The sequence below is a fragment of the Crotalus tigris genome, unplaced genomic scaffold (genome assembly GCF_016545835.1).
Source record: "Crotalus tigris isolate CLP2741 ecotype Arizona unplaced genomic scaffold, ASM1654583v1 scf7180000017753.6788120, whole genome shotgun sequence".
In the NCBI taxonomy this organism is placed as follows: domain Eukaryota; kingdom Metazoa; phylum Chordata; class Lepidosauria; order Squamata; family Viperidae; genus Crotalus; species Crotalus tigris.
In genome coordinates, this window is record NW_024096615.1 from 5,319,802 (window position 1) to 5,344,537 (window position 24,736).

Below are 24,736 nucleotides of genomic sequence, written 5' to 3' on the forward strand. Positions count from 1 at the left end.
CAAGGAGAGAACCAAGAGCCTAGAACTAAGGAGAACTTTTCTATCAGCCAGACCAATTCATCAATGGAAGGGCTTGCCTACAGAATAGAGTAGAGTAGAGTAGAGTAGAGTAGAGTAGAGTAGAGCAGAGCAGAGCAGAGTAGAGTAGAAATAGGAATAGAATAGGAGTAGAGCATAAAATAGAATAGAATTTAGACTAGACTAGACTAGAATAAACTAGAACAGAAATTAGCCACTTATCTGAAATGGTATAGGACCCTTGCATGCTTGAGCAGGGGGTTGGACTAGAACAGTGGTTCTTAACCTGGGCAATATCGCCCCCCCCCAGGGGGCGATTTCATTTTTCAGGGAGGAGATGGAACGAAAGGGGGCGACGTGGGGGTGATGGAGAGAGAAGTTTTGGGGATACTTTTGAGACTTTTTCATATAGTGAATGGCTGTATATCTGTCATACAAAAACATCAGATCACTCGCTATTAGTGGATTGAATTGTGTTTTCAAATGTTCCTCCAGCTAGCTTCAGTACAGAACGCCGTACATATGTGAATACGCATTGCTTGTCTTCATATTCTAATTTTCTGAGATTGTGGATTTGGGGTTTTCATGAGCTGTAAGCCATAATCATCTCACTTATGATACATCACGGCTTGAACTATCTTGCTTTGCATGTAATGAGTCTATCTTATATATTAGGTTCACCTTTTAAGTTGCATTACTGAAATAAATGAATTTTTGCATGATATTCTATTTTTTCGAGTTTCACCTGTACATGTATCACGAAGTTTGGGAATAAAGTGACGGGTGGCAGCAAAATTTTTCACACAGTTGAGATATGGGAAGAAGACTGGAAATAAATTATTTGCATCGATATGTCCTGATGACAATTTTAAAGAAAAGAAAACAAGTGTTTGCATAAATTGAAGAATTATTTCCTATGTTGTGATGGAGAGGTTATGTTGGGGGAGGGGGGCGATGACAACTTCCTCATTGGCTCAGGGGGGTGATTCGTTCAAAAACGTTAAGAACCGCTGGACCAGATGACCTCCAAGGTCCCTTCCAACTCTGCTATTCTGTTAACTGTCATTATTATCCTGGTTCTTAGCAGAGACAAAGTCCCATCCCTCCACCTAGAAATTCCAGCGTGCAACTCTACATAAGCAGAAGCTTCTCTATTCCTTTTAAAATAGCAAAACCAATATCATGCAGAATAAGAAAATACACACCAGCTTTCATTATCTGAGGCCTGAGTTGTTTGTACTGCCAAGGCGTTCTGTCTTCACATTTGTCTCTGCGTGTGATTGTTACTGTAGAAAAGGTGAATTGCATAACATTAAAGAGCAATTAGCTTTTCTTGGCTGCCAGCTGAGCTAGTCCAAACAGCACTTGGGAAATCTCTCCAAAGTCCCCGGTGAAGGTCCACTTTTTGTCTCCAGCTTCTGATCTTGATGTTCCACCTCTTTACCTCCCACCTGTTTATGCAATTTCACCAACAGGGAAAGTCAGTTGGACGGTTCTTGACTTACAGCCATTCGTTTAATGACTTTTTGAAGTTACAGTGAAAACACTGAAAAATTATGAACGCGATAGAAAGTCCTCGACTTACGTTTGTTTTGTGTCAACATTTGTTTCGCGGCTGTTCGAAGTGACTTATGACCGTTTTTCCACACTTAACAACTGTTGCAGCATCCCCATGGTCACCGTGATGAAAATTCAAACCCCTGGCAACTGACTCACATTTATGACGGTTGCAGCGGTGACACGGGATCAACTTTTGCAAGTTTCTGACAAGCAAAGTCAACGGAGAAGCCAGCTTCACTTAAGAACTGTGCCCACAACTTCACAACTGCAGTTAACTGGGGCAGGGAAGGTGGTGAAATGGGGCAAAACTCAGTTAATGACGGTCTCACTTAGCAACATAAATTTTGGGCTCCATTGTGTTCGTAAGCCAAGAACTACCCCTTATTGATTCAGTCCCAGAAATGGGGGGAAGAATTAGCTTTCTGTAGTATTTGAATCCAGCATATCCTCAGCACCATTCCCTCAGCTTTAACTGTCAGATAAATCCAATATTTAGCTACTGTACGTTGGCTAAATGACGGTAAAATTTATTGACTTTATAGGCTCGTCCCATAAAAACTGCAAGTAGCAAGTCACTATCTTCTTTCTGTTTTGTGTCGTAAAACCTTAAAGCAAGAACTCCACTCGAATAAGAACATTATTTTTTTCTGTCGAAGGGAAGATCTAAAAATGGCCAGTGGAAAAGTTGAATTTGTTGTTCTTTCCCCCCCCCCCCAGCCAAGTGGAAAAGTTACTTCCTGCTCTCAACCTGATCGTCTATTTCCCCCAACACTGAATGAAACTAAAACGGCCTTCTCCCTTGCCTTAAATTATGAGCTAATTAGCCTTGACTAAGAGACGACACTGTGCTTGTGCTGGCAGGCTGTGAAAAGATCACTTTGATGGAGGAGATCAATGGCGTTTTTCTCCCGACTCACAATAAGCAAAGCCACTGGGTTATAAGTTTCCGCCATCTCTTATTTGGCAGGCAAGCTGGAGGTATTAACAGATCGGCAGAGAACACTCTATGACGGGCTGTCACTTTGCAAGGAAGGTTCAATCACATTAAAGAGACGTCATTCTTAATCCAGGAAAGGCTATTTAGACAAGAGCTACCTGATCTTAGAATAGAATAGAAGCTGGAAGGGACCTTGGAGGTCTTCTAATCCAGCCCCCACTCGAGCAGGAGGATCTATACCATCTCAGACAAGTGACTGTCTAGACCAGGGGTAGGCAACCTTGGCTCTTTTGCGACTTGTGGACTTCAACTCCCAGAATTCCTGAGCCGGCCATGCTGAGGGGAAAGGGAGAGGTTTCCAAGCTGAGCCATGCTGGCTCAGGAATTCTGGGAGTTGAAGTCCATGAGTCATAAAAGAGCCAAGGTAGCCTACCCCTGGTCTAGTCTCTTCTTGAAAATCTCCAGTAATGCAGTGCCCACAATTTCTGAAGGCAACTTCTGTTCTACTGGTCCATCTTCAGAACTTCTAACACAGTCCTTACCTACAATGAATTTGTCAAAAGGTTGAAGCCCCTGCAAGCGTTGTTGTTATTCATTCCAAACTAAGGGACCTCCCAGTCTGACGTCACTTCAAAGCTTCAGCTAATGACTTAATGAAGTAACCCCTCTGGAAAGGTGTCACAAAACCATCCACTAACGGAAGCGATGGAAACTTACGAATGAAGGCAAATAAACGTGTCCCAGGTTAATGTTGGAGGATCCAATCTGGGTCAAGTCACTGGGACCAGAGAGTTAATCTTCTGAGTTTTTAGATTCGAGCTGTAGCCCATCCTCTCTAGCAGTATGTGCGCTTTGGGCTACTCTACCTGTAGTATTTATGTGGTGCCTGGTTGCGTGTGTGGCTTTTTAATTGTTGATTGAGGTGTTGATGGCCGGCTAGTAAGTCATTGGCTGTTGTTTCCTTGTGCTGCCAAGTCATGTTTAGTTTCGTTAAGTGAAAATGCCTCACAAAACCAGGCACCACATCGCTGTGCAGATTCTGAGGTTTTGCTTGATAAAAAAGTACAGGAAGCCAGAGGTTGCCTCCAAGCTTTACGTTTTTATTCAGCTGAACAAAGACGGGCTTCTCTAAAAGAGAGAAAAAAAGCCCCAAATATCGGGAAAGCCTTATTTTTTATACCTTCTTTGATTACATAAGCAATTCACCCAGCAAAGCTGACACACATAAGCTAAAGACTTTGCCCTTTAAGGCTGGCACACTGTAGATAAGAAGGAAGAAAGCAGAAGTAGCTAAAAATGTTCCCTTTTAGGTGTTTCCCCCAAGACACTATATGTTCCCTTTTGGGTGGTTTAGGTGTTTTCCTAAGACACCATATGTTCCGGGATGGGTTAGGATATTGGGTGTTTCCTTTGCTGTCCTTTTATGACCTTGCATTCATGGTTCTGCAAGTGGCCAGAGATAGCGAGGCCATCTGCATGTATTCACAACTGATACTGTACCCTAAGTCCGGGTCAACAACATAAATACCCACATTTCCCCAAAAAGACGACCACGTTTTATATTAATTTTTGCTCCAAAAGATGTATTAGGGCTTATTTTCCAGTTAGGTCTTATTTGGGGGGGAAATACAGTATTAAATGCATCCATCTGGCTGACGATCTTCACTGGGGCTTATTTTTGTGCTAGGGCTTATTTTCCACTTGGGTCTTATTTTAGGGGAAATTAACAATTAACCATTGGAACAGGTTGGCTTCAGAAGTGGAGATTTCTGAGACTAGACAGCCATTTGTCTGAAATGACCTGCCTGCCTGCGCAGGGGGTTGGACTAGAAGACCTCCAAGGTCCCTTCCAACTCTATTATTCTGTAAAACTGTTTGGCTCAGCCCTAAGAATTGAAATTTTCTTTCCCCAAACACAAACAGCTACCCATTACTATTAGCATGGTTAGGTTACTTCCTTCTTGCTTTGAAAACTAAACGAGCATCCAGGTGTAGAGAGAGTGTACAGCATCTCAGATCAGCAGTTGCTTGATGGCCATTAGTTCCCCATTGTGAACAGCCAGGAAGCCCTTGACTCACAAAAGATAAGGGTGAGTAGGAAGTTAGGGCTCTCTAAAAATTGCTGGATTCCTAGTGTTCAGCACCTCCAGGTAGCTTGGTGCATATTCAATGGTCATGAATGCTGTAGTCCAGGGGTGTCAAACTCAATTTCATTGAGGGCTGTATCAGCATTGCGGTTGCCCTCAGGGGGCCGGGTGGCTGTGGCCAGGGTGGGTGCGGCCTACTGGGTGGGGTGTGGAGGGAGTGGGTGTGGCCTACTGGGTGGGCATGGCCAGCTCTACATCATTCACATCCAGGGGGCCTGGGCAGGAGTGGGACAGATCTGAGGGTCTCTGGCAGGAGGAGGTGGGACCAGGGCAAGTGCCAAGGCATGGTCCACTGGAGGAGCCTCACCGTTCCTCTCAGGCCATGCAGGAGGGGCTTATGGAGCTAAGACTGAATATGTTTCAGCATAGAGAGCCACCACAAAATTGTACATTGGCTCCCGGCTGGCCTGGGCCAGGGCCAAGGCAGTGGGGGCCGTTCCCTCACTGTTTCCAGGATGGCTTCGCGGGCCACATGAAACTAGTTCGTGGGCAGCATCCAGCCCCCCAGGCCTTGTGTTTGACATGTCTGCTGTAGTCCAATGACATCCAAAAGTCCCAGTTTCCTGCTCTTCAGGATGAGGTGGAGAGCTGACAGCCCAGGTTTGAGACCCGAGTGCCAGGTGATGGGGTGAGCTCCCGTTCCTTACTCCAGCTCCAGCCAACCTGGCAGTTCAAAAGCATGCAAGTGCGAGTAGATCAATAGGTACCATTTCGGTAGGAAGGTAGAAGCATCACGTGGCCACATGACCCCAGAAGGGTCTTTGGACAAGAAACGGAGATTAGCACCATGCCTTAGAGTTACACACAACTGGACAGGGAAACCTTTACCATTTACCTCTGAATTAACATGTTTTTGCTGAAGGTGTGAAACACTCCGGAATGGGGCTTCCTTCAATGCACAAAGACGACCATGTTAGAGGACTGATTTTCCCCCCGAAAAAATCAACAGAAATAACAATCATGCAAAGGCGGATAGCTTTGCTGTTCAGGAGCCACATATCGTAATCTCTGACGTTTGTTTCTCAAGAGATTATCTTTAGGGAAGATGCCATACCTTCTTCCCTCCTTCTCTCCCTCCCTTCTGTGGATTCTCATTCTTGCTAAACAAATCTCGCATCTGTTCAATTATTCTCTCTGTTTTTGGGTGCCTCCAACAAAAGAGAATCTGAAGCATGATTCTTAGGAAGACCCTTTCCCTGGATTGTACAGTCACAGAAATATTATTTACCCCTTTAAAACAAATTACGCCCGTCCCACAAATGGCAGGCTAGAGAGGATAATCCTAACAAGATGGATAAAGCCTAGAAAACACGTATTTCAAATGGAAGAGGCAAGGGAGACAAACTCTGCCTCCTACCAACAGATCATCCTTACATAACTACGGGCTCCATTTCCAGATCAATCTGGGTCAGATTTAGAAAGTCGTGGCTAATACCGATAAAAAAAATTAGGAGCGCAACTGAAGATTGCACAACCATCTAATTGCAAGCTAGGACAGTGTCCAGATTTAAAAACAAGACAGGGCTGCGAATCAGCTTATTGATTTGAAGGAAAGGAAGCAGAAACACAAGAGAAGAAGGAAAAAAAATGCACTACACAAAACAGAGATTGTGCAGAGCCTTGGGGAATCCTGTAAAAAGAGAAGGAGAATTTTTTTTTTACTGATTCTGAACATTTTCCAACCAGCTACATTCTTCGGTTGTTGTTGCTACAGACCAGACACAACTGGATCTGATGTTTTCATATTGTCGACCCCAGGAAGATCAGTTCTTCGGCTGGACAAGGGCAGTCGTGTGATCTGTGTGAATCACAACCATCTGCACAGCATAATTTAAGTCTTTTTTTTTTTTCTCCCGTTAGTTTTAGAAGAATGCCTGTCGCATTACCAAGAACTGGAAACCTTTAGAGTGAATTTTGAAACTGACGTCCGCCGTCAATTGCAAATTTCCTACCAAAGAAGGCTTAATTTTAACTTTCCATTTAAGAACTTAACTGATTGTACAAGTGGTCCTTGACTTAGAGCAATTCGTTTAACGGCCGTTCAACATTACAATGGCACTGAAAAAAGTGACCTTTTTTCATAGTTATGACCATGGCAGCATCCCCATGGCCACCTGATGGTCACAGTGTCATCTGATTCCCTTTTGCATCACCTTCTGACAAACTAACTCAATGGGGAAAGCCAGCTACCAATAGCAATTGCAGTGATTCACTTCATTGTGACGAGAAAGGTTGTTAAAATGTGGCTAAATTCACTTAGCAACTGTGCCACTTAGCAATTTTTGTCGGTTTGTGTGCTGCAGTGATACTATGTGGTTGTCATAGTGTGTTGGTTGTCTCTGAGATATTTTTTATGTGTTATGTTTTTTTATAGGTTGAGCAAACCCTACACTCACTAGCACTGATAATGTTACCTAGTCGGGTAATGTCTACAAGGAAACAACCAATTGGAATCCCAGGTATGGGCATTTAAAGTCAATAAGATAAAAACAGTGAACCCCGTTGGAATCCCAGGTTTTTGCTGACAAAGAGTTAAAGAATTAAGTGGGAGACTAGTATAGCTATTTCAAGCTCATTAGCCCACATCAGCTAGCCACACCCTTTATGGGATTCGAATCTAGGCAGCCTACATGCTAGGCAGTTGTAAAAAGAAAGAAATCTGAATTTGTAATGTATCATAATAGCGACTTGAGCCTGCTTAACACCCCTAGTTGGGGGGCTGCAAAGCAAAAGAGATTATAAAAAGTAGAACTGCAGTATAGCAGTCAAAAATGCCAAGGTGCAATCAATCAGACCTGTCTGTCTGAAAAACTTTCTGTATGTATGTGTATGTACAGTACACTAGATCTCAGGATGTCACCACACAGCCCATTACCCAGGTCGTTACAACACAAAAGACTATTGGGCACACAGCCAGCACCTCAGCTACTCAGGATGTTACAAAACAGCCGAACAATCTGCAAACAATAACTCCAACACAGCCAACCAACCCACCTACAGCAACTAAGCCAGCACGCCACAGACCCCCACCAATATTTATAGAGAGACTGCAGCTCCGATCACACTTTGCTCACACAAGCACGAAGCCGAAGATCCCAGCCTGAAGATGACGAGTGGGACCTCGTCGAAACATCGCCAAGATACTCTCAATCTTACATGGGAAAAGATCCGAATACGTCTGCATACACACACACACACACACACACACACACACACACACACACACACACACTCTTCTATTGGAACTGTGGCAACGTGACCTTTTATCCAATTTTATGTGGCACTTTCCTTATGGCAAGCTAGAATAATTACAATTACTGCTTCCAGTTAACAACTGCTATCCTGGTGAAAAATCATTTTGATCTCTCTTATTTAATTTCATGTTAACAGACCTTTAACTTGGAAACGCAAACTGATCCCTACTATGTTCCCATTAATATCCACCAGTTGTTAACATCAGCCCCCAATCACATATTAGACACAAATGACAAAACTCAACATTTGCAGCATTGGCTCCCAGTAAGCGTTCTCACTGCAATTATTCAGCTGGCCGAGTTGTGATCTTTAACTTTTATCGTATATACATAGTCTCACTTCCCGGATTAAAAATAAAATATAATAATAATAATCAGAAGAAGAAAGATAATTCTGCATTGCCACACTTATTGTCAGAGGCAGTGTGTAAAAAGGGAAGCTTGCAAAAAAAAAATACAAAATAAAACCTACATTTCTTGTGGGGAGAAGGAATTGAAAGCAGTTAGCTCTGATTGTAAGTTAATTGGTTTGTTCTGCACTGTGGTCTTTTTTATACCAAGGGGACGATCATGATCTAAGGGCCATTGCACACATGCTACCAAAAGATTACACTGCGCAGGTAGTCCTTGACTTACAACAATTTGTTTAATGACCATTTGAAGTTACAATGGTAATGAAAAAAGTGACTTGCGATCCTTTTTCACACTTACAAGCATCGCAGCATCCCTGTGGTTACGCAACCAAAATTCAGACGCTTGGCAACTGACTCGTACTTATGCCAGTTGCAGTGCTGTGTGATTTCCCCCTGTTGTGACCTTCCGACAAACAAAGTCAATGGGAAAGCCAGATTCACTTCACAACTGTGTTACTAAATTAACAGCTTCGGTGATTCACTTAAGAACTGTCGCAATAGGGGGCAAAACCCCTTTAACAGCTGTCTTGCTTAGCAAGAGGAATGTTGTTGCTCAATTGTCGTAAGTCAAGGACTACCTGGATACATGGAAGTGTAGGAGGGCATCAGTGTGCGTTAAAAGACTTTAAACAGCTTTACAGTTATCATGCCGCAGCTAGGATGCTAACGCCTTAATGCAAGAAATGCAGTTTTCTGAATTTGCTAAAATTCACTCGCTTCTTGCTTGCTTGCCCCATTTTTCTCAATGATCACCAAGGACAGGATATAAATTTGGAGGGATTTGTTTCCAGAGTACAAGCATTCAAAGAAACTCCAAAATTCCAAGATAAGCCATTCCACAATCCAGTGGTGGGATTCAAATATGTGAACAAACGGTTCTCTGTGTGGAAGCCACTTCTGGAAGTTCATTCTGGGCCTGCGCAACACAAAATTAGCTACCGGTTCTGCCAAAGTGGTGCGAAGAACCGGCTGAATCCCACCGCTGCCACAATCCCTCCATGAGCAGTTAGCTCCTTTAATCAATATGTTTCCCACCCGGTGGGGTTTCCCCCATTTTCTCTTTTCCCTCTCTGTTCATTACAGTTTTTTTTTTTTCTGGGGAAGTTTTTTTCTGGTGGATTCAAATCATGTGGGATTTGCGGAATCCTCTGGGATCAGTCTGAAGTCTATTGTGCTGGCTGCAAAAATTAAAAGGAGGATTTCATACACTCATCAAGAGCGTTAGAATACAATCAACACGTGGGATACACCCCAGCACTGGTGGAGCAGAGGAAGTTAGTTTTGAAGTCTCAGAAACGACATTTATGTTGGTTGCTAGACAAGGGACTAAAAATGAGGAGCTTATGGCTATGTTCTATCTAGGGTAACAAAGCAGCAAAGATGATTAGGCATTAGGTATGTCTAATCTAATGAAAAGGAGGACTGGGGTGGCATGATAGCAGTGTTCCAATGTCTCAGGGGCTGCCACAAAGAAGAGGGAGTCAAGCTGTTCTCCAAAGCGCCTGAAGGCAGGACAAGAAGCAACGGATGGAAACTCACCAAGGAGAGAAGCAACCTAGAACTAAGGAGAAACTTCCTGACAGTGGGAACAATTAACCAGTGGAACGGCTTTCCTTCAGAAGTTGTGGGTGCTCCATCACTGGAGGTTTTTAGAAAAAGACTGGACAACCATTTGCCTGAAATGGCATAGGGTCTCCTGCTTGAGCAAGAGGTTGGATAAGAAGACCTCCAAGGTCCTTTCCAACTGTTATTCATGTCAAGGGCAGGAAATCAGAAGTCCAGGCAATTCAGATGAATATATATGGGTTTACTGCAAGCTTATGCTCTCTACAAGAATCTGAACTACTAACAGTCAAAGCAAATTGGAGGTAGATAAGAGTTAGCAGAATTCAAGGAGGGCTAAACTTAGATCTTTTGTGGGCATGAAGGGATTTGAGACTGATGATGTGCTTGACCCTTCCCTTGGGGTCAACCTGGTCATCTCCTACAATTCTGTTCTGTTGTCTGTAAATTTCTCCGAAAGGGAGGATGCTGTCTCAGAATATGAAAAAGGAAGGGGTGGGAAGGTATGGTTGGAGAAAGATTTTAGATTAAGCTAAGAAGATACTTTATGTGTGATCAGTCAGAATGGGCCAAAGGATAGGTTGCAATTGAACCCAAATGGAAACAGGCTGTAGGGACTTAATATTGAAAAGAAGGTACTTTTCAACTGAACTTTTTGAGGAAATGCCAAAAGGCGTATCTGGTTCGGGAATAATTGTCCATTTAAGGTAGGGAGTGTTTTAAAGGTTAAAATGGGAATAGCATACTCAAACTGAACAGCCAGCCCAGAAAATGTCAAAAAAAAAAAATCACAGTGAATAGGTTCAGCTGATTTATGTCCTAAGAGTTTAATTTCACTGACATTTTTTCTTTATTTTAGGCTGGACAGTGGAAAAAAAAAAAACCCAAAGGGAATGGAATATCTCCATTAGGAAATAAAAACTGTGGCCCACTATACATAGATTCCCCACCCCTTAAATTCAAGAAATAGCGAGGCTCAAACTGTCTTTTACAAACGAGACAATGCTTTCTATTCAACCCGTAGCTGCTATTGTTATTTGATTTAGCACTAACAGCATATGCGGCATTGAGGGATCAGATTAAATCTGATTAGGGATTTCTGCTTTCTGGGAAAAAAAAATTAACTAATGAATCATGCTGCTCTCAGCTCCAATTAATATTAAAGGCTATTACACTGTTTTGAAGACGTTACAAAAGAGAACATCTTGGTGGAAGGAAATCATAGGAGCAAAAGAACGTTGTGATTAAATTTATTTATAGTCTTTTTCCTACCTGCCGCTGCCCTGCACATGTGATTGGATTACTACCTCAAGCAAAGGAAGACCACCTCTCCATCATCCAAAATCATGGGAATTGTAATTGAACAACGTCCAAAGAACTACACAACATTAATACTTGCCGTGAAAACATTGATGCTATAGAAACAAGTTTTCATGCTGGTAATCTTTGTTTTACAGCCACAAAAATGGAGTCCAAAATTTCTGTCGCTACATGAGACATCTGAGAAGTGAGTTTTGCCCCCATTTTGTGACCTTTCTTGCCACAGTTGTTAAGTGAATCACTGCAGTTGTTAAGTTAGTAACACGATTGTTAAGGGAATGTGGCGTCCCCCTTGACTTAGCTGGTTGGGAAGTCGCAAAAACGGGTCACGTGATCCTGGGACGCTGCAACCGTCATAAATACGAGTCAGTTGCCAAGTGGCTGAATGTTGATCATTTGACTATGGGGAATGCAGCAATGGTTGTGAATATGAAAAATGGTCATAAATCACATTTTTCAGTAATGCTGGAACTGGAAGCATTACAAAAGGAATGGTTGCAAATTGAGCCTTTTCTGTGGTGTTCCTAATTCTGTTTTATGGCATTGGAATGAAAATCAACATTCTGCTAGATTTTTATCTTTGCTTGGATCAGAGAGTTAGCTTCCTTTCAAGTCGTCATCCAGCATCAAGCAAAATAACAGAGTTGGAAGGGACCTTGGAGATCTTCTAGTCCAACCACCTGCTCAAGCAGGAGACCCTCTGTACCATTCCAGGAAAATGGCTGTCCAGTCTCTTTTTTGGAAGCCTCCAGTGATGGAGCACCCATAATTTCTGGAGGGAAGTCGTTCCACTGGTTAATTATTCTAACGGTTAGGAAATTTATTCTTCGTTCCAGCTTGCATCTCTTTGATTAGTTTCCATTCAATGCTTCTTGTCCTGCCTTCAAGGGCTTTGGAGAAAAGGTTGACCCCTCTTCTTTGTGGCAGCCCCTCAAATATTATGTCACTAACTAGTCCTTCTGTTCATTAAATTAGTCATACCCAATTCCTGAAGCTGCTCTTTATATGTTTTAGTCTCCAGGCCCTTACTCATTTTTGTCGCTCTTCTCTGCACGCTTTCTGGAATCTCAACCTCTTTTTTACATTGTGGAGACCAAAACTGCATGCAGTATTCCAAGTGTGGTCTAAGGAAGGCATTATAAAGTGGTTTTATAAATAGCATTTATAGACATATCTGGGTAGAAGATGCAGACCTTAACAATGAACTCTGGATGATTAATAATCTTTACTAGAAAGCTTTTTAACTTTTACTAACTTCTCAAGAAGGTGGATTTTTGTTAACAACATAAAATGGCTTCTATGCTATCAAAACAATCACTACCCCGCTGATTTTTTGGCCCAGACCAATAGACTATATCAGAAACACATGGTTTCTTCCATATCCTACGTAACTTCTGGAACAATGTACAAAGAGCTGCAGACCAAATGCAGGGAGCAGGGTCACATGGAAGAGCAAATCAGATTTCATTCCATCTTTAATTAAATTAAAGAGCGATGTACAATATGTTCCTAATTTAGACAGTTCCAGCTACAAACTGCTCCAGTTGAGGAGTGAGATGGCCTGTTTTGATCGGTTGGGAAAGTCTTTCAAGATCAAAAGGGATCCCTATTCCCTACTGAAAGACCTGGCTTCCACTCAAATGCTTCAAAGTCAAAATCTGTGGCAAACCCCTAAATTTTGTCATTTCAACAGAAGAGAATATTTATAGCTCAGGAGAGAATTGGAGAGTTCTTGATGCCTTCTCGGTCTTGTTATTGGTTTGTAGATGTTTCATGAGCTGACTAGCTAACATCATCAGGGTGATTCATGTTACCTAGTAGAGCAGGGGTAGGCAACCTTGGCTCTTTTATGACTCGTGGACTTCAACTCCCAGAATTCCTGAGCCAGCATGGGGGAACTGTGGCCCCTTCATGACTTGCGGACTTCAACTCCCAGAATTCCTGAGCCAGCATGGCTCTCCCTTTCCCCTCAGCATGGCTGGCTCAGGAATTCTGGGAGTTAAAGTCTGCGAGTCATAAAAGAGCCAAGGTGGCCTACCCCTGTAGTAGGGTCACAGTCTGCAAACAACTCAGTTCAGAGAGCGTCAAGAACTCAATTTTCCCATTTATGAATGAATGCGTGAAAGCGAAAGAAGTTAAATAATTAAAATCTAATCCAGTAAACTGTTCGATTCATGAGCAGGTAATTGTTACTCGAGTGAGTGACACTTCTGAGAAAGAGTACGCCAACACTCTGATTACATAGAAACCAAGAAAACTTACAGCAGAAAAAGACATAGAACATAGAATAGCATCAGAAGTAGAAGGGACCTTGGAGGTCATCTAGTCCAACCCCCTGCTCAGGCAGGAGACCCTATACCATTTCGGGCAAATGGCTGTCTGGTCTCTTCTTAAAAACCTCCAGTGTTGGAGCATTCACAACTTCTGGAGGCAGGTTAATTGTTCTCACTGTCAGGAAATGACTCCTTAGTTCCAGGTTGCTTCTCTGCTTGATTAGTTTCCATCCATTTCTTCTTGTCCTGCCTTCAGGTGCTTTGGAAAATAAGTTGACTCCACTTTTCTTTGTGGCAGCCCCTGAGATATTGGAACATTGCTATCATGGCTCCCCTAGTCCTTCTTTTCACTAGACTACAGACAATTCCTGTAAACGTTCATCATACATTTTAGCCTCCAGTCCCCTGATCATCTTTGTTGCTCTTCTCTGCACTCTTTCCACAATCTCAACATCTTTTTTGTATCGTGGTGACCAAAACTGGATGCGCTATTCCAAGTGTGATCCATCCTACCTAACAGTCCGTTGAGTCTGACTCTTTTTTTTGTTTTCTTTTTAATTAATTAATTCATCATTTTTTAAAGTTTTAATTTTAATTTTATTCATTTTTATTTTTTCGAAAGATGGAAATGTGTTCATTCCAGCCATGTTTAAACTCAGCTACTGATGATTGACCCGCTACCTCTGCTGGAAGTTGGTTACAAAGCTTCTGCTAGTCTTTCTGGGCAGTCGTATGTTTTAACGTGACTTTTGGAACTTCTCTCCTGTCAGTTGGAGGTTATGCTTTGGGTTCTTGAGTTTTGCTCAGTCGTGAAAAAGCTGCCTTCTAGAAGCTTGTTCACACCCTTAATATCTTTAAAGGTTTCAATCATGGCACCCCTTTTTCCTTTTGTCCTCCCAAACTGGTTTTCCAGTTTTGAAAGGTGAGTTTTCTAGTGGCAATCTTCTTAAGGCTTAACAGCCCATCAAAACACATTCTTTCTTTTCTTAGACTGGAACTTTAAGAGAACCTCATGCCTAGATGGAAGACCTACTCAAATCCACAATGAAACTGATGTTTAAAAGCACTCATGAAGACAATTATGGAAGTTGGCCTTTCAGACTTCAAAAGTGCTTTAAACTGGAGTCAAATGTCTAACACTAATGGCCTCAAAAAGAATACTGGATGAATGAAACAGAACAGGCATGGCGCCTTAGGGACTGGGGGCATTTTAAGAGCTCTCCTGAAGAGAACAACAGCCATTACGAATCCAATCCTAACCAGGATTTTTATTTATTTTTTTTTTTTTTGGCCCTGGTTAAATTAAGATTAAGTCCCTGCATCCTTTTAATACCATCCTTCTGCAGTTGAGTGGATCATATCTAGACTGTGTCCTGTCTTTCAGTGTCTTCGTTGAACTGCTGGAGCTCCTTCTGAGGGAACTTCTCTCTCACCAATTTGTGTGTGTTTGTGTGTGTGTTGCTATGTTTGTTTGCTGGCTAGAATTAAGAATTCTAGAATTAAGGAGAAACTTCCTGACAGTGAGGACAATTAACCAGTGGAATAGAAGTTGCCTCCAGAAATCACGGGTGCTCCATCACTGGAGATTTTTAAGAAGAGACTGGACAGCCATTTGTCTGAAATGGTCTAGACCAGGGGTAGGCAACCTTGGCTCTTTTATGACTCATGGACTTCAACTCCCAGAATTCCTGAGCCAGCTGACTCAGGAATTCTGGGAGTTGAAGTCCGCGAGTCATAAAAGAGCCAAGGTTGCCTATCCCTGGTATAGGTTCTCCTGCTTGAGCTGTGGGCTGGATTAGAAGATCTCCAAGGTCCCTTCCAGCTCTATTCTATTCTAATGGCTGCAATAAATTGAAAATTGAATACCACTTATACGTCTTCTCCCATCCATTTTTTGACTACACACCCAAAACTGCCACTCAGGACAGAGACAAAAATAGGCCTCTACCAAGTGACTAAATGCGTCTTGTGACACATGCAGCTCTCTAAATAGCATCGTTCTTGGTATCCATTACATTTCTTAAGCTCAGCATGTGTTCCTCTCTCTCTCTCTCTCTCTCACACACACACACATTTTAAACCCACCTCATCCATAAATGTCAACCAGTTGCCATTCGGGTACAGCATCCAAGACAGGAGCATAGCCACATCCTTTTTATGCACCTGGCAACATCTTGAGTTCTGTTTGAGCAACCTTGCCCAACTTGAGAAAAGCTAAGTTGTCCAAAAAGAAGCCAGATAGACACGTGTCTGTCATGAAATAATAGGAAATGTTTGCAGCTCGGGTTTCAGATTTTGGCTGCGGTTTGTTTTCCAAGCATGTTTCAATATAATTTATGAACATTTCGTTACCAAACTAGATAACACCATCAGCAGGATTTCCTTGTCCTATTCTCCTTAGCTCATAAATGTCTTGTGTGCCAGTGCTGGTCAGTTGGTTGTGCAATTGGTTGTTTGTTTGGAGCTATATTTGAATCCTGAGCAGCTGATTGGCTCTCTTGTTGATTGGCACTTTTGAATGGTCTGGTTTCTTGCATGTTGATATGTTGGATCTAGACTAGGGGTAGGCAACCTTGGGTCTTTTATGACTCGCGGACTTCAACTCCCAGAATTCCTGAGCCAGCCATGCTGAGGGGAAAGGGAGAGGCCTCCAAGCTGAGCCATGCTGGCTCGGGAATTCTGAGAGTTGAAGTCCACGAGTCATAAAAGAGCCAAGGCTGCCTAACCCTGGTCTAGATCAGTACGTTTGTTAGTGGCTCCTTTGGTGGAATAGCGGTCCTCAATAAATTCACGAGTGTGGTGGGCGTTGGCATTGCCAATGATTTGTGTTCCTTCCCAATCAAATTGGTGTTGTTTAGCATCAAGGTGGATTGAGATCAGGGATTTTTGGTCATGTCTATTACCCACAATAAACAAACAAACAAACAAACCAAATGGCTAGAAAATAATAAATAAATAAATAAATGGAAAAGAAAACAAAAACAAACAGGCAAAAAAATTCAAAGGGCAAACACGATGGACTACTACCGTTAGTTTTCTATGTTTCCTTTGTGTTTACATCCATCCCCCCAAAACTAGCATATGCAGTATTAGATTTAAAAAAAAAAAAAAACTAGAAGAGTACAACACAGATCAGAACAATCTAACCAGGACACAAATCATGAAGCTATCTCAATATTATCAACATACCTTCTTCACATTCAAAAGGGAAATGCATGAGTAAATTAAAGGGACACCCCCGGGATCCCCCAATATCAGGAGTCACTGCAGAAGCTGTCCTGCGTGAACTAGAACACCATTGCATTTCAAAACTACACACCTAAATTTGGTTGCCGCTACGTGGACATGGACGCACATTTGTCATCATCAAAAGAAATGCACTGAAAGACTTTCCTATGCTACTGAACACCATCCTCCCAGACATACACATACAATTCACAATGGAGGAAGAAATGGCTAGACAATTACCATTTTTAGATATCCTTGTCAACAGGCAGGAAGTTGGAAGCCTAGAAACCACAGTTTATCGTAAGACCACCAACACTCTACCCATTCTTAGTTTCAACAGTACTCATCCACTGTCACACAAAAAGAGCTGTGTCAGAACACTATAGGGCAGAGTGAGAACCCACTGTAAGCTAAACAACTGGAGAGAAGTTGTTATTTACGTGAACAATTCGAGCATAATGGGTACCCACAACCACTTATTACAAGATGCCTGCGCAAAAAAACAGAGAGGAAAGAAAAAAGAAAGCGAAGGACCAGCCACATGGCACACCCTTCCATACATCAAAAGCATTTTGGAAGCAATAGAATGCAGCTGCCGAAATCTGCAAGTGGGGGCATCGCACACTGCCCAGAGGGTACTACGCGAGGACAAATTATGCACTGTAAAGATCGCTTGGAGGAGGGAGATACTTCCAATGTAATCAACCGGACCTCCTGTATGGATTGCCCCTGTGACTATGTAGGATAGACAGGGAGGAAGCTAACCACCAGACTGCAAGAACTCTTGAGAGTGGTCAGATGAGGAGATCTGAACTCATTGGTAGCCTTACACTGCAATGAACAAGGACACACATTCCATTTTGCAGCTACTCAGATTGTTGGACGAGCAGGCACAACAACAGCCAGGGAAGTGATTGAAGCCTGGGAAACAGGCCTCTGATCAGTCAACAGGAATGCTGATTTACCACCAGCCTATCAAATACTTAGGAGCCAAGGGCTTGGCAACACAAAGAAACGACCGCCTTTCTTGCTGATTTTGCAAAAAAGGGTTTGGGGTCTGAGAATTGCAAATGATCGTTCCTCTCCATCTTTACTTTAATAGGTAATTACTTTTGCCTCCCAGGGATGGTACGTTCTTGTTAAGAATGTCAGCTGTACCGACAGCTAATGGTTAGGCTGGCACAAAAGCTACATTTTAGTTAGGACTAATTAATTCAGTTAATACTAAATATTTAAAATCTTCTTTAAAATACTTGAAATAGAAATTTGATGTGACTATCTCTGATTCTTGGTTGGAAAGAGCAGGTTTCTGCCTTGTCTCTCCAGCTAAATCTGCAAATTAAGCTAAAATTAGTCTGTAAGGATCATGACTTCAATTGGTTAGACTTCCCATGATTGCATTAACTCTTATCTTACCATCAATTTGCTTTCACTGTTAGTAGTTCAGATTCTGTGTTCATCTGAACCGACTTGACTCCTGGTTTCCTGGGCTTGACACAGTCTCTAGTTACAGAGGCATTTATTTGCATCTTTATTCAACAAAGCAGTGGCATAGCGCAAAGCAGAAAAAGACTGATTTTAATAACAGAATAACAGAGTTGGAAGGGACCTTGGAGGTCTTCTAGTCCAACCCCCCTGCATCCTTGGCTCTTGAGCTGACTTCCAAGTCAAAGTACAGAATCCTTAAAGTTTAGCATCCCTTGGACAACAACTTGGATAGCTAAAAATATCAACAGCTGGATTTTTGTTCTCCAATACGTTATCCAAGAGGACAATCCATACATACCACAAGACCGACAATTCAAGTTGCACAAAATTTATTGAAGGTCGTGCAAGCAAGTTCCTCCTTTTAAGACCAGGATGAATTCATTTTAGTATACGGAGAAACCCACTTAATCCCAATTAAGGATTTAAAAACATGAGAAAAAGAATTGTTCTCCAGATATTTAGTGTGGGTTTTTTTTAAGAAATCATGATCTGTGACCACATGATTCATTTAAGAACTGCAGTGATTTGCTTAACATCTGGGAAAAAATATCATAAAATGGGGCAAATCTCACTTAACAACTGCTTTGCTTAGCAACCAAAATTTTGGGCTCAATTGTGGTCATAAACTGAGGATTACCTGTATATACATATTTAGTGAGTTCAAAAGTATCATAAATGAATAAAAACATTCACATCTTCTTTGGCAGAAAACAAAGACAGAAAGGGAGAGAGACAAAAAAGAAAGAAAGAGAAAGAAAGAAGAAAGAAAGAAAGAAAAAGAAAGAAAGAAAGAAAGAAAGAAAGAAAGAAAGAAAGAAAGAAAGAAAGAAAGAAAGAAAGAAAGAGGGAGGCAGGGAAGGAAGGAAGGAAGGAAGGAAGGAAGGAAGGAAGGAAGGAAGGAAGGAAGGAAGGAAGGAAGGAAGGATCACTATACAATCTATATTTTCCATTATTTTTTATTCCTTGTTCACTATCATCCTAGGAATTGACAGGCTCCAAACGCCATACAATTTATCATTATTAAAGTAATTCCAGCTTGAATGAAAATGAAATTAATTCATCGTAATAGGAGGACCTTCATTTTCAGGTAAAGCCGATGAGATGAGGTGGAAAAAAAATCATCTGGCAAAGCTTTAAACACCTAACAAGAGGTGACAAATCAAATGGGAATTAATGTGAAGAAAACATAGCAAAAAAAAAAAAAAATGCTTGATTGAATTGAAGCAGAACTGACATTAACTGGATACTCTTTTTTTTAACCTGCAGAGAAAAAAAGTACTCACTGGAAGAGCTATAAAAAGACACTTCATTAATAATCTATATTTAAGCAATACAACTTCCAATTATAGTTGAACAGTTTATCAGAAGCTGGTTCTATCTTCACCAGGAACCAATGTTCTGCTGTCAATTAAATATCTCAACACCTTGGAACAGCCTAAACCTTCCAAGACTCTTCTAGAGTGCAGAGGTATTATGTATGTATGTATGTATGTATGTATGTATGTATGTATGTATGTATGTGTGTGTGTGTGTGTGTGTGTGTGTGTGTATGTATGTATGTATGTATTTTGCTGCCCATCTCACCAATATGGCAACTCTGGAGGGGGAGCTTACTAAGATACTGAATATGTAGAAGAAGAGACAGATTCTGGGTGGTGGAGTCAAGAGAGGAATCAACCAAGATTCCTTTTGTTGCCATAAGGGATCCAAGTCCAAACCCCCTTACATTCTGTTAACTCTTATATACTTTATAACAACTTGGTAAGACCACATTTGGAATAATGCATCCAGTTTTGGTTGCCACAATATAAAATGGTGTTGAGACTCTAGAAGGAGTGCAAAGCAGAACAACAAAGATGATCAGGGGACTGGAGGCTAAAACATACGAAGAACGGTTGTAGGAATTGGGTTTGTTCTAGTTTAATGAAGAGAAGGATGAGGGGTGACATGACAGCTATGTTCCAATATCTCAGGGGCTGCCCCAAAGAAGAGGGAGTCAAGCTATTCTCCAAAGCACCTGAAGGCAGGACAAGGAGCAACGGATGGAAACTCATCAAGGAGAGAAGCAACCTGGAACTAAGGAGAAACTTCCTGACAGTGAGAACAATCAACCAGTGGAACAACCTGCTTCCAGAAGTTGTGGGTGCTCCATCACTGGACATTTTAAAGAAGAGATTGGACAACCATTTGTCTGAAATCATGTAGGGTTTCCTGCTTGAGCACGGGGTTGGAGTAGAAGGCCTCCAAGGTCCCTTCCAAGTCTGTTTCTGTTATTCTTATCTAATGCTGACCAGTTAGTTGACTAGATTATTTTGTATAGCAGGAGTGTCAAACTTGCAACATCACATGACGTGACATGATGTATCGCGACTTTTTTCCCATTGCCAGCGATAGGGTGGGCGCGGTTTTGGCATAACGTATCCGGCCAGTGGGCCAGCAGTTTGACACCCTGGTGTATGGGCTTGAGCAATAAATCTTATTAACTGGAACTTAACTGTGTGGCATGGTCCTGATTCTTCATACCTGACTGCATGTGAAGTTCACATAATCTTCTCACAAAAAAGGCCTTCAAAGAATTGGGCGTATTATGCCATGTCATGTTGTGCCCCTTTGGGCAAACTTTCCAGGTCACCCCCAATGAATTCTGCTCACTCTTTTATTTTCGGATCAACAGCCTGCTGCTATCTGTAAAACAGCAATATTTTGCACGGCGGCAACAATAACAAGGTCGCACTGGCAAAAGAGATTTTCCAGTGTCCACCCAAGTTTAGTGCAGTGGTTCTCAACCTGTGGGTTGGGACCCCATTTGGGGTCGAACGACCATTTCACGGGGGTCGCCAAACAACGCAGTCCTCCATTTTTCCCCTTTTTCCTTAGCTGTGCTACTCCCTTTTATTCTATTGGCTTTTGAAAGCCAATAGAATAGACTCTCTTGAATAGAGTCTAATTCTATTGGCTTTCAAAAGCCAATAGGAATTATCCAGGCTGTCTCTGCCCTGCTGAGCCCGCCAAAAGTCCCATTCTGCAAACGGTGCTGCACCAGTTGGGTAGTCCTCGACTTACGACCGGTTGAGTAGTCCTCAACTTATGACCGGTTGGGGGTCGCGGCATTAAAAAGGTTGAGAACCACTGGTTTAGTGCATTATCCTTTATTGTGAAGTTATTATTCTCAGATGTCTGAGTTGCTGCATGATCCTTTAAGTTGCTGGCATTTGCGGCAATGAAAAATCCATGCATACATTCATTTTATTGTCTAAGCACAACTATTGATGTCATAAATTTTGCTACGGTAGGCAAGATCTAGGTTTCTCATCCTGTTCTTTTGGAGATGAGTGGGGAAAAGGGGAGGTTTGGCCACTTAAGAATGTGGAGAAATGCCTCTGTTTGTGGGTTTGTACAATGTCAAGGGAAACTGGATTCAAAGCAATCTAGATATACTCAATCAGGAACGATAATTTGTTAAACTAAACAAACCATGTTTACTATCAAGGATTCAAAGCAATCTAGATATATTCTATCAGCAATGCTGGTTTCGTAAACTAAACAATGTTTACTATAAAGGATTCAGAGAATCTAGTTATATTCAATCAGGAATGATAGGTTCCTAACCTCAAAACTGTTTACTTCCAGGATTCAAAGAAATCTATATTCAATCAGCAATGCTAGTTTGCTAAACTAAACAAATTATGTTTACTATCAAGGATTGAATATAGATATATTCAATCCGCAATGATGGTTTAGTAAACTAACAATGTTTACTATCAAGCATTGAAAGGAATCTAGATATATTAAATTAGCAATGATCGTTTGCTGAACTAAACATTCTTTACTATCAAGAATTCAAAGCAGCCTACATATATTCAATCAGAAATGCTAGTTTGCTAACTAAACAAGGATTTAAGGATTCAGCATAATCTCAATATATTTAATCAGTAATGATAGTTTGCTAAACTTAGCAATGTTTACTTCCAGACTGAAAGCAGTCTAGATATATTTAATCAGCAATGATAGTTTGTTAAACTACACTGTGTTTACTATGAAGGATTCATAGTAATCTAGATATATTCAATCCGCAATGATAGTTTGCTAAACTAAACAGATTATGTTTACTATCAAGGATTCAATGCAATGTAGATATATTTAATCAGCAATAATAGTTTGGTAAATTAAACAAACCATGTTTCCTAAGAAGGATAACAACTGGGAGACTAACTCTGCAGCAAGTGGGAGATCGAACAGATTCCTCACCAACTTAGGGGACAACTTTGTCATCCAAAAGGTAGAGGAGGGCACTAGAAGAAAAGCCATTCTGGATCTAATTCTTACTAATCGAGAAGAAGTGATAGAGGGAGTTGAAACTGCTGGAACCTTGGGCGACAGTGACCACATCGTATTGGAATTCAATATAATGCAAACACAAGCAATAGCATATAATCCAATCAGTGTCTTGGATAACTCAATAAGTATGGGAAACACTGAAAAATATGGACATAAAAGCCCAGGCCAATACAATTCCATTGAAAAAGAAATCCAAGAAGAAACCAGCATGACTGCACAAAGATCTTTCTTGATAAACTGAAAGACAAAAATAACAAATACAAAAAATGGAAAGAGGGACACATAACTAAGGCAGAATATCAGCAGGTAGCCCGAATCTGCAAAGATGAAGATAGGAAAGCAAAGGCTCAGAATGAACAAAGACTTGCAACAAAAGCCAATGATAATAATAATAAAAAGTTTCTTTCAACATACAAATAACCAGAAAAAAGTCAAGGAAACAGTCAGTCCACTAAAGAGAGAAAATGGCAAAGAAGTAACAGGTAGTAGAGAGAAAGCAGAGCTGCTTAACTCATTCTTTGCATCAATCTTCACACAAAGGAAAATTATAGCCCAACCTACCAAAAACTCAACTCTAAAAGACAGACTAGAAATAAAAATTAAAATAAGCAATAAAATGGTAAGAGAACACTTGTCTGACCTTGATGAATATAAATCACCAGGACCTGATCGATTACATCCCAGAGTCCTGAAGGATTACATCCCAGAGTTCTGAAGGAACTGGCAGATGTTATCTCAGAACCATTGTACCATATCTTTCAAAAATCCTGGAGCACTGGGGAACTACCAGAAGATTGAAAAAGAGCTGATGTGGTTCCCATCTTCAAAAAAAAGGGGGGGAACAGACCCAGGAAACAACAGACCAATCAGCCAAACACCAATACCTGGGAAGATATTGGAAAAAATAATCAAAAAAAAGATCTGTGAACATCTAGAAACAAATAAAGTTATAACTAGTAGCAAGCACATCAGGCCAAACCAATCTTATTTCATTCTTTGACAAAAGGGCTAAATTAGTAGACCAGCAAAATGCTCTGGACATAGCATATTTGGACTTCAGCAAGTAGACCACAATCTATTTCTTTATAAACTAGAAAAATGTGGGATAGACAGCATCACCACCAGATGGATTTGTAACTGGCTGACAAACAATACTCCATGAGTAGTCCTTAATGGTACTACATCTACATGGAGGGAAGTAAGCAGTGGGATACCACAAGATTCCATCTTAGGCCCAGTACTCTTCCATATCTTCATAAATGAACTTAGGAGAATAACGGGGAATTCATCAAATTTGCAATGACACTAAGCTGGCAGGAGTAGCGAACACCCCAGAAGACAAAGTCAGGATCCAAAAAGAACTTGACAGACTTGAACAATAGACCCTATCCAACAAAATGAAATTTAATGTGGAGAAAAGCAAGGTTTTACACCGGGGCAGGAAAAACCAAAAATACAAGTACAGATTAGGTGAAACCTGGCTCAAAAACAGTAACTCTGAGAGGGACCTTGAAGTCCTAGTGGACAATCACTTAAACATGAGCCAGCACTGTTTGGTAGCAACCAAGAAAGCTAATACAATCCTTGGTTGTATAAACAGAGGCATAGAATCAAGATCACGCAAGGTGTTAGTACCGCTTTATAAAGCCTTAGTAAGGCCACACCTGGAATACTGCATCCAGTTTTGGTCACCACATTACAAAAAAGTTATTGAGACTTTGGAAAAAAGTACAACAAAGAGCAACTAAGATGATTAAGGACCTGGAGACAAAAACATATGAAGAACGGTTGCAGGAATTGGGTATGTCTAGTTTAATGAAGAGAAGGACGAGTCTTCCAGGATCTCAGGGGCTGCCCCAAAGAAGAGGGAGTCAAGCTATTCTCGAAAGCACCGGAAGACAAGACAAGAAGCAAGGGATGGAAACTAATCAAGGAAAGAAGCAACCTAGAACTAAGGAGAAACTTCCTAACATTGAGGACAATCAACCAGAGGAACAGGTTGCCTTCAGAAGTTGTGGGTGCTCCATCTCTGGATGTTTTCAAGAAGAGACTGGACAGCCACCTATCTGAAAGGGTATAGGATTTCTTGCTTGAGAAAGGGGTTGGACTAGAAGACCTCCAAGGTCCCTTCCAGCTCTATTCTGATTGATTGATTCAAAGCAATCTAGATATATTCAATCAGCAATTATAGTTTGCT

The 24,736-nt window shown here is 41.4% G+C and overlaps 1 protein-coding gene across 7 annotated transcripts in view; it reads right to left on the bottom strand.

Moving 5' to 3' along the window:
* ZMIZ1 (zinc finger MIZ-type containing 1) overlaps positions 1–24,736 on the bottom strand; it is a 328,745-nt gene that overhangs the window by 202,817 nt on the left and 101,192 nt on the right. The gene's annotated exons all lie outside the window — the stretch shown is intronic.